Here is a 10,837-nt window from a genome sequence, read left to right as displayed (position 1 = left end):
TGTTTTGCAATTCTCTGTTTTACACTTACATTCCTATCAGAATCATATGTTTTTCCTATTCCTACGATTCAAAGAGGCCCTTAGCCTTAATGGTGGTGAACTGGTGACTGATGGTGCATCCGTACACCACCGTACATGGCACACGCTGCATCTTGTCTGAAATGGCATGTGACCGGCCGAGCGTTGCTGCGCTGTAGGCGTGCGCTGGTGAGCAAAATTTGTCCGGCGACGGTGGCCGGCCGACGCACGGGCGGGTGCACCGTGCAAGAGAGATGCAGGGGGAGACAGGCATCCGGCAGACCGGCACCGTACCACTACCGACGGGCTGCACGGGCACCTATCACGTGAAGTAGATTTGCCGTCCATCCTGTGGCTGACCATTTAACGAATCTTACAGCTTTTATTGGGCTTTCACACGCACATTCACGCGCACAGTCTCACGCACGCGCGCGCTGTTCATACGTGGCTCGTTGCTGTTGCCTGTCTCGGTGCGCCAGCCATGGGTGGACGCGAAGTGACCGCTCGGTGACTGGGCGGTAGCGTGAGGCAAAACCCAAAAAAGATGAGGTGATCGAAGGAATAAGATTTTTCACCACAACCGTAGTTTCAGCGGTCGAGCGGCCGCGCACGCAACAAGGTACCTTCGGTCCTTCACCGATCACTGGCCGCTGAGCACTATTTGCATGACGCGGTTGTGGTTTGAGATCAGAGGTGCAATTGTAATAAGGAGTTGCGGTTCGACTGAGGTCCTGTTTAGTTTCAAAGTTTTTTTTTCCAAACTTCCAACTTTCCATTGCATCAAACATTTCATACACACACAACTTTTCTATCACATCGTACTAATTTCAACCAAACTTCCAAACTTCAGTGTGAACTAAACACAGCCTGATTGATACAAAACGAACGGCTCAGATAGCTAGAAAACACTATTCACGAATTACATGTGAAGAATCTATACTGTAGTGATTATTGTAGAGTGTTAGAGGTACAAGAGGGTAGCAGAGCAAATCTGAGACTCTATTGTAGCGATTACTGTAGAGTGTCAAAGGTGTAACATGGTACCAGAGCAAATCTGAGCCCTTGGCTTTATCGATCCAACGGTCAAAACGTGTTGTGACTGCTAAAGTAGTAGTAGTAGTAACGACTGCATCGGATCTCAATTCCGCGGTTATAGGGGATCGTGAACGTTTGTGGTCTGCGAAAGCAAAATGAAAGCTCACCCCTCCCCCAGCAAGTGACACGGCGAGGAGAGAAGACGTGGACGAGCAGCCGTCGTTCGATGACGAACTTCCTTCAGCTAGCCCCTTCCTCTGACTGAGAAGAGAAGATGTAGTCGAGCCCCTTCTTTCTCCGGTTAGCTTCCCTTAACAAGATCGATCCGGGAACCAGGCCAGCTCTTTTCTCCACCCCCCCCCCAACACACACACCACACCCTGCCCCGAAACCCTAACAAAAGAATTCAGGCGCACATTCAAAAAATAGGATTTTCAGTTGGCGGAACCAGCCATTGAAGCCCACGAAATCCTAGCAAGTGGCAGCAAAAACGTGCCTGCCACCACCATCGCCAGGGAGTGGCATCATGTTCGAGCTCCGCTAGTCCATCTTCAGTCTTCCCTTGAGGACAAGACTACAGCGGCGGTGCAACAACAGTAGCAGTTGGAGGTAAGCATCACAAGGTGTTCCTCACTGTGTTTATGCAAGAAACCTAATCGAATTCATACGTTGTGCAGGGGCATGCTAATCTTCTCTGTATCGTTCCAATTGTATCGGCTGTTATAAAAAAAAAAGAATTCATACGTTGCTTGCTGCACGGTCAAATCAAATGCATGCTTTGCTTGCTGCTTATTGTAATTGTGCTATGCTACTACCTGGTCTTGGTGCATCCATATTACCCAAGTTTCACAAGCAGCAAGCATATGCTGAATAGTTGCGATTGTTGTACCCAATACTAGCAGGAAGATGGACCGACGGAGTTTGAGAACTGCGCCCAAGGTGGCAGCGAGGAAGCAACGTTTCTCGGCGGCGCATCCTAGCGGACGAGCTCCGGGTCATTCCCCGCCGCCGACGATGGCGGCGGGGTGAACGCATGTCATCAAACTCTGGAGATGTGTTTGCTATCACTAGTGAGCTTGAGCTTTCATGGGTTGGTTCTATTAGCCAGTACTCTCTTCATCTCAAAATATAAGGAATTTTAAACGAATGGAAATGTAACACTTCCTAGTACTATAAATTTGGATATGGAGCCTGTTTAGACTCGTAGTACTAGAAAATATCCCATCCATTCAAAATCACTTATATTTTAGGATGGAGGTAGTATTATTAAGGGCACACGTCATGTGAGAGATGTTATATGGTTTGGACAGTGGATGAGTACTGATTGCACGCTCGTTTCAGTCACCCCCATGAAGGCAGACAATCCTGGTTCCAACGGGAGACATATAAGAGATGAGGGAGGCTCGAGAGTGTGGGAGCATCTCACTGGAGTTATAGGAGGACGATTGACTTCAAACATAAAACAATTTGGCAGTTGGAGAAGTGGTAGGGAGGAGATGGCTAGTAGGGTTCACCAGGAACAGTGGTGACGCTATGGATGCAGGGGTGACAGAATGAAGAGGGTGGGATAGCGGCGATGCACAACTAGTGAGAACAATACTACTACTAGGACTCTAGGAGACAAGGAGGACGAGTGTGATTGAGGGATAAGGTGTCTTGCACAAATCTTAAAGAGATTTCATCCATTGAAAATCGGTTGATTTTCCCCATGAAACAATTCAATGATAGGTAGACGGTCTCTATAATTTAGTGCTTTTCACAAACAAACTTGTAGCTCAGTGCTATGTCGAAGTTAATCATTTTCCGCATCAACTCGAAATTTGGCACTGTGGAAGCGATACTACACTAGACATTGAAATGGCAAGAAGTTGGTGCCAATCTCTTTGGTGCACACCTCCAAACAAAGTCACATTTCCCCTCTATCCCTCTTCATATATGGGCTTGTTCATTTTGCTACAACTTTCAACTCTACCAATTTTATTTGGCAATAAACTGGACAAGTCGCATCTTTATTTGGCACACCTTCATTGAAAAATTGACAAACCAGGATATGATGTTAGATTTTCCAAGTTTTTTTCAATCTTATAATTAATTTATGATATTGGGATTTAAGTGTGGTAGAGAGGGGACAAACTCTCTTTTCTGCTCCATCCCGCTCTTCAAACAATGGTGTGGTGAGTTGGTATTAGACTTTCAAGGGAATTGATAAAGCAGGGTACACTGATTCACTTCTCATAATATATTTTTACTTTTATAATGCCAATTTGGTTGACGGTCAGTTTGCCGCATTTAATATTAAGCAAGACCAATTTATACAACTATTTGGTTGAAGCCACAGTTGTGATAATATTCTCTTCCAACAAATTAGGTCTGATGCATCAATAACTTAGAAAAATGTGCCAAAATTCTTTTAGACTTATTAAGGTTTGGTAAAGATTTTGAGCATCTAACCTTAGAGAAGTTTGACAACTACTATTGACAAACGATGGCGACTTGTAAGGCTCTGACTAGCAACTAAACAAACACTAATTCTTGAGATTGAGATGAGGGTGCGGGAGGTCAACGCTAACGAGGGTGGTGCCAACCTTCGACAACCCAAGAGAATGGGCAGCAACCCCATTCATGACACTAGTTGTAATGGACTCTATACCATAAGTACCACGGAGTTATATGGCTGTGCTGTAAATTGTAGCTGGACAACCCATAATCGTTAACACTAAGATGTTTATCCTCCATGTCTAGAACTCTATAGTTAAATTCTAGGTTTAATTTTCGAAAAATGGCTAGGAAGTAAAAGGCCCAAATTTGTAAGATTTAACAAAAATTAACCAATCTCGAAAGAAATTAGATGCTCGTACAAACCAAAGCTGATCAAGGGAGCTCCAAAATCTGAGGATATTCGACGAAATTCGAGCGGAAAGGTGAACTCGTACTTGTTCACTGTCCATGTAACATTGCGTGAAGGAAGACAGCTGGAGTATTATTGTACTACCATCCAACCAGCAGCCGGAAGACCGATCATTTTTAACGGACCAATTGCGAGAATACGCCACAAGTTAGCGTGGTCAAATCTCAGGAAAAGCACTGCAAGTGCGAGACAGAGCAGAGAACAGTTCAGCATTTTCAGGCTGCTAGCTAGCAGGTGCAGTCTTCCAAATGGAGCAAAAAAAAAAAAGAGAAAAAAATGCCAGTTGCGCCCAGCTGTCCGGAGCACGTCTCCACGTGAGAATCGCCGAACGACCCGCCACCGACACTGACATGCGGGCCCAATCCCCCGTACGCACTCGCTGTCCTGTCACCCAAACCTCTTCTTCCCGAAGCCTCTCTGACCGCGTTGCATTCTTGCGGCTCACGAGTCACGACCACCCAACCCAACCCACCCACGAAGACGTCAACACGAACGCGAACGCGCGCGCGACGGCGCGAGCCGTATGTAAGGTTCGCTGCGGCTTCTTCTTCCGCTCGCCCGCGCGCTCATGGCCGCACTCCGCCACGCGACGCGGCGCGCGTAGGAGGCAGGCGGCTCGTGCGTATAAGAGGCGACGAGACGAGACGACGACAAGAAGACGCCGGAAGCAGAGGCAGGTAGCGTAGCGGCGGCAGTGAAGCGAGGGACGACTAGCGACGATGAGTTCTCGCTCGGCGGCGCGAGGAGGGGTGCCGCGGCCGAGGAGGCCGAGCAGCGGCGGCGGCGGCGGCGGCAGTAACACGCCGAGGCCGGGCGGTGGGGGTGGCGTGTTCCCCGGGCGAGCGGAGGGGTTCAACTGGTGGGGCGCGGGCGGGCGAGCGGCGGCGGCGGCATCGACGGCGCCGTTGGCGAGGCGGCAGGCGTGCGGCAGGGCAGGCAGGGCGTCGGCGATGGCTCGGGTGCCGACGGGGAACCGGGAGGTGGTGCGGCGGGCGCTGTCGCCGCCCGCCACGCGCAGCCGCGGCGCCGGCGCGCTGAGGAGGTGGAGCTTCCGGCCGGCGCCGAGCCGGCTCCGCAACGCGTCGTCGTCGCCGTCCTCCCCTGCCTCGCCACGGTCGCCGTGATTTTTCTCCTCTGCCGCCATGGCGGCGGTTCTGACCGGATTTTGGCATTCTTCCGTTGGTGACTTGGGGTAGGCACCGGAGATTACTGTCCTTTGTAATTAGGAGTAGTAGTTTGTAACGTTTAATTTTTAGATGATGATCCTCTGTAATTAGTAGTTCCAGATTAATTCTTTTGACATGATACACGTACACTGGGAAAATGAATTTTGAGAATTACACAGTACAATGCATATACTCACAACGCACGCGCACTCACCCCTATGAGCATTTTTGAAGAGGCGCCTCGCTGTCGACGGGTACATCGCATGCCACTGAAGAACCCAGTACCTCAGATGCTACTGAGGCTCTTGTAACCATTAGGCTACAGGTCCTTTCACACTGAGAAAATGAATTTTGATCAGGTTAAGTTACACTTGCGCTGTGTGTAGTTCCAAAATAATTCTTCAAACTTCTAACTTTTTCATCACATCAAAATTTTCCTACACACAAACTTCTAACTTTTTCGTCACATTGTTCCAATTTTAGAGTGAACTAAACACATAAACAAAGCCTTGATGAAAAATGCACTGTTGTATAGGCGAGAAATTTCAGTATATGCCATTCAAGCGGCCGAAGCATCTCCCCGTAAGCTCAAGCTCCGCCGTTGCCACCTTCACTGTGGATTCGCCGTTGGAGTATAAAAAGATCGGTAGATCACCGAGAAACACCATAGCCGCCGGACTCGATCGATGGCGTCGCTGACTCCACCACTGTGCTACTCGATTCATAACACTTTTCAGAACTTGTTGCCGAGGGCACGAAGTGTTGCATTCCGTGCCATCCGATCCATCCAGTACAAAAACGGTTTTCCAAACAGCCAATAATCATTTTCCCGGACGAGGGGAAGGCCTGCCTACACGCATAAGCCTGTGAAAATGAGGCGCCATAGCTACCCACCTGCGAAAATATTTTGGGCGAAAAAAAAAATCACCACACCCCCCCTACCCAATCCAGCCACGCCGCCGCCGCAATCCTCGCACCTTCGGCCAGATCTAGGGTTAAGGTTTTGGGGGGAGAGGGAGAGGGAGAGGGAGAGGAGGTGAGGGGAGGTTGTTGCAGGGGCGACGCCGCCACCCTTCCCTCCCCCCTTCAGCCAGATCTGGGAGGGAGGGAGGGTAACCGTCGCCACCGCCTGGAGCCGCGTCGACGCTGCCAGGAGGGAGGGAGGGGAGGGAAGGAAAGCCGCCACCGCCGCCCTGTCCCCTCCGGCCAGATTTAGGAGAGAAGCCGCCGCCACCCCCCTCCCCCTTCCCTCCGGCCAGAGCTGGGAGGAAGGAGGGGAGTCACCGGCCAACACGCCCTCCCCCATGCCCCCTTCAGCCGGATCTGGGAAGGGAGGGGAGGGGAGGGGATCCGGGCTGAGGGTGGTGCGACGCCGCCTCCGCTTAGAGCCGTTGGCGCCGTCGCCATCGCCTATCCCCTCCCTCTGGCCGAATCTGGGAGGAGGGACGGAAGCCGCCGTCGCCGCCCTCTCTCCTCCCCCCTTCGGCTGGATCTGGGAGGGAGGGAAGGGGAGCCGCCACCGCCACCGCCGCTAGCCACTGCTGTCGCCGAGGAGAGAGGGAAGAAGAGGTGGGAGGGAAGGGGAGGGGAGCACCGGGGAGAGAGGCAAGGAGAGGTGGGAGGGGAGGGAGAGGGACTTAGGATTTTTGACTGCATGTGACAGTTTTTATGATGCTTAAGGTATTTTCGTAGGCAGATCTATTAAGAGATCCCAGGTAGACGACGAACTCACCCACGGTTGTCATTTTTTTAGGTGGTCATTTAACTCCGAGAGGCCTACTCGTCTGGAAAAACATGCCATCGTCTAGAAAAATGGTTTTCCTGGTAGTGATCGGGAAGTCACGTCGTACGATTATTAGCATTGCCTGTCGTAGTCGTTGTAGCCACGGAGGTCGGGCACGATGGCATGGAATCCCTGGCCCTTCTCATCACCATCGGTTAGCTTCTCCTCGTGTTGCTACTCTACTCTCCCACTCCAACACACTTTTTGAATAGAAAACAGCACTATAGTGCCTTTTCATTGAATAGAGCAGCAGAAAATACAACCCCTAGAGACAAAATGAAACAAGTAGAAACACTATAGCTATACATTATACAGAGTGCGGGATTAACTCACGCAACCGTTTAGCCCCTACTAAAGCGCAAAGGCTAGCCTCTTTTTTAATTTTTGATAGAAAAAAACTCGTTGTCACCTCTTTGTGGTTAAAGATCCGCCGATTCCTCTCCTTTCAGCACACTGGGAGGACCTTAATTAGTGGCAAGCGGCACATAAGGAATAGCTCGTCGACGGAGGCCCGATGCGTGTGCCGGTAAGACCTTGGTGGCTAACGGCGTGAGCGAGGAGCTCGCCAATGGTGCCCGGATGCGCGCGCCGGGATGACCTTGCTGGCTGGCTGGCAGCGTGTGCCGAAAGGACCTTGGCGGTTGACGGCGTGCACGAGGACGAGCTCGTCGTGCTTGGACCTCAGCGGCTGGCGACGCTTGACAGTGGCCAGATGCACGCGAGGAGGACATCGACAGCCGACGGCATGTGCGAGGAGGAGCTCGCCGACGGCGATCAGATCCATTACTAAATTTTGGTAAGTTGTGGTAAGTTTTGAAAGTGCCGTTAATTGAGTGGCATTACTAAATTTTTTCCGTTATATGCATATTATACCTACTTGTACACCTGGGCTGTGTTTAGTTCACACTTGGTTGAAATTGAAAGTTTGGTTGAAATTGGAACGATGTGACGGAAAAGTTAGAAGTTTACGTGAGTAGAAAAGTTTGATGTGATGGAAAAGGTTGGAAGTTTGAAGAAAAAATTGGGATCTATACACGGTGCAATTTCAGTACTACCTCCGTCAAAAAAGAGTATAGTTTTGCATTGTTTATGTCCAACGTTCGACTGTTCATACTATTTTTTTAAAAAAATATGATTAGTATTATTATTATTATTAGATCATAAAACATGAATAGTACTTTATGTGTGACTATTTTTTTATATTTTCTCATAAATTTTGAAACAAGACGTACGATCAAACGTTGAACACGGAAACCCACAACTACATTTAAATTGGGACGGAGGTAGTATCAAACATCAAAATTGAGTTGAAAAGGCAACCTTCTCTCTCTCACTGGTCGTGGCAGGGCGACCTCAGACTATAGATGGCCAAAAGGCCCGCCCGGCACGGCCCGGCCCAGGCACGGCCCACCAGCCATCGGGCCGGCACGGCCCGATCGGCACTTCGTGCCGGGCCGTGCCGGCCCATGGGCTGCGCCTCCCGCCCAGACACGGCCCACCAGCTGTCGGGCCATGCCGGGCCGGCCCGAAGACGCGGGTGGCCCACCGTGCCTTTTTTAAATAAGTCTAGTTTTCGTCCCTCGTCTTTGGGCTGTGACATAATATAGCGAAAATAAGTCTATTTTCCATCCCTCTACTTTGGGCTATGACATATATATATATAGTGAAAATAAGTCTATTTTTCGTCCCTCCTCTTTGGGCTGACATATATATAGGTAAAATAAGTCTATTTTACGTCCCTATTCTTTCGACCGTGGCATATAATATGTCTATTTTTACTCCCTATTGTTTATGTGTCGGGCTTAGCATGCGGCCCATCGTGCCGTGCCGGCGGAGAGGCCCAGGCACGGCCCGGTGGTCGGGCCGGGCCGGCACGGGCCCGACCCTTGACGGGCCGGGCCGTGCTTGGGCTGGGCCAAAACGCCGTGCCGTGGGCCGGGCCGTCGGGCCTCGAGCCTTTTGGCCATCTATACCTCAGACGCCCCTCCAGATCCCCTCCTTGGCTAGGGCTGTGGTCTTTGCTCCATGTTCCCAACCCCTCTCCCTCGTATTCCGCGCGCACTCTTTTTAAATTGATAAACGGTGTGTTTTTTGCAAAAATTTTCTATACAAAAATTGCTTAAAAAAATTAAATTAATCCATTTTTTTTAAAAAATTGTTAATACTTAATTAGTCACGCGCTAATGGGCTGCTCCGTTTTTCGTGCGGGGAGATGGGTTCCAAACCATGTGTTAACAGTGAAATTTGGTAATCGGCAAAGACGTCATCAGCTTAGAATCATTATTGGCTGCAGCATCTCGGAATCAGCCGATGGGAGTTATCAAGTCGCCAATAGTCGGATTCCTGCTATATTCAGTTAAGGAAATCAATCTACTAAAGGAAGCTTATCCCTAAGTGACCGAGTTTAAAGAGGATGCGGCATGGCAGTTTATCTATTAATTAGGAATAGTTTGTTAGTTTCCTTTTATCTTTAGGAAAGTGTGTTTAGTGTCCAATAAGGACTTTATATTTTCCTTTTATCTTTAGGTTAGTTTCTTTCTTGTCCGACAAGGAATTGTATCAACCCATGGGTATAAATATGTACACCCGGGGTCTATGTAATCTATCCTCACGATCAATACAATTCGGCGCATCGCCACCTTTTACCTTTTCTATTTAATTTTATCGTTCGGCGGGACTTGGCACCCGACGCGGGGCTGCATCGGTGTTCGATCTCCGGCGAAGGGGTAAGTCCAATGTTCTGCCGGCCCGGGCAATTGTCTCATCTACATCGGCGTCGTTCAAGGCTGCATCAAGACATTCGACCTCTTGGATTACTCTGGTTTGGATGATATATTTGCCTACCTATTTATCATATGTCTCTGTTAATCTAGTCTTAGCATATCAATTTAGCTCTATTGGCTGCTTCTCGTTTTAGGGTTTCTGCCGGTATCGGCTAAATCGTGTTGCTAGATTAGATTAGCTTAGACATCTACCACCCTGAAAACTCAATCAACGACTTGATTGTCTAGATATTATGTTTCTTTTCATACTTAGTGCCGCATCAGTTAAGTTTGATCTAATAAGTCATGCTTAGAACCATAATCTCTAGCCTGCTTCTTGATTGCCAATAAGGGTTTCATCGGGGTTTCAACCGGTGAGTTATCTGGACGTTGCATCGGCTCATAAGGATTGCATATACATATAAGTTTGATTTAGCCGATGACAACAAAGGTTTCACTGTTTAATCTAATCTGTGGATTTATTGACATCGGTCTTCCAGCCGATGTGTGCTTGAACCTTCGGATCAATGTTTATTCTATCATATTATTGTTAGCCGATTGATTTATACTGGATTATATTGCTATATTATATTATCATCAGCCGATTGCCTTCATATCATTATCTACATTGGACATATAGCCGATTGCTTACACCCTATCGCTATCGGCTGGTATCAGCATCGGCTATTATCGGCTATCGGCTGGAACTACTCCATCGGCTTGTTAGCCGATCGGCTGTTTTGATCTACTATTTGCATATCTTGTCAGTTGCAGGATCAAACTAACTGGCACGCCCGCATCTCATCAATCTTTGGACCTGCACTGGAGCTAAGCAGATCTCCCAGGCCGGTGTGTTCGATTTTTTTCGTCAACACCATGACATGCGAACACACCCTAGGTTTAAGAAAACCGGTCGGTTATCATGAAACTGTCGATGGTCGTTTTCTGGTATTGGATCAATTTTCGTGCAACGTTGGTTGAAAGTCATTGATTTTACAGGTTATCGATCGGTTTTCGATAAACCGGTGAGAAGCGGTTTTAAATTCCAAAATAAAAGGTTAAACCATTTCCACGCTGTCGACGGGGGATACCCGTAGACCGGATATAGAGGGTATTGGGGTACGCTGGTATGAGGATCTACATAATACGACATCAAGTAGGCAGA

General features: G+C 48.8%; 1 pseudogene; it reads right to left on the bottom strand.

Moving 5' to 3' along the window:
* Positions 1 to 1,698: 1,698 nt before the first annotated feature.
* Positions 1,699 to 1,787, bottom strand: LOC112939754 (U6 spliceosomal RNA; annotated as a pseudogene).
* Between the last annotated feature and the right edge of the window lie 9,050 nt (positions 1,788 to 10,837).

Source organism: Oryza sativa, chromosome 7 (genome assembly GCF_034140825.1).
Source record: "Oryza sativa Japonica Group chromosome 7, ASM3414082v1".
Taxonomy (NCBI): Eukaryota; Viridiplantae; Streptophyta; class Magnoliopsida; order Poales; family Poaceae; genus Oryza; species Oryza sativa.
Note: the sequence above shows the minus strand (reverse complement) of the source record. Positions and strands in the feature narration are given on the sequence as shown.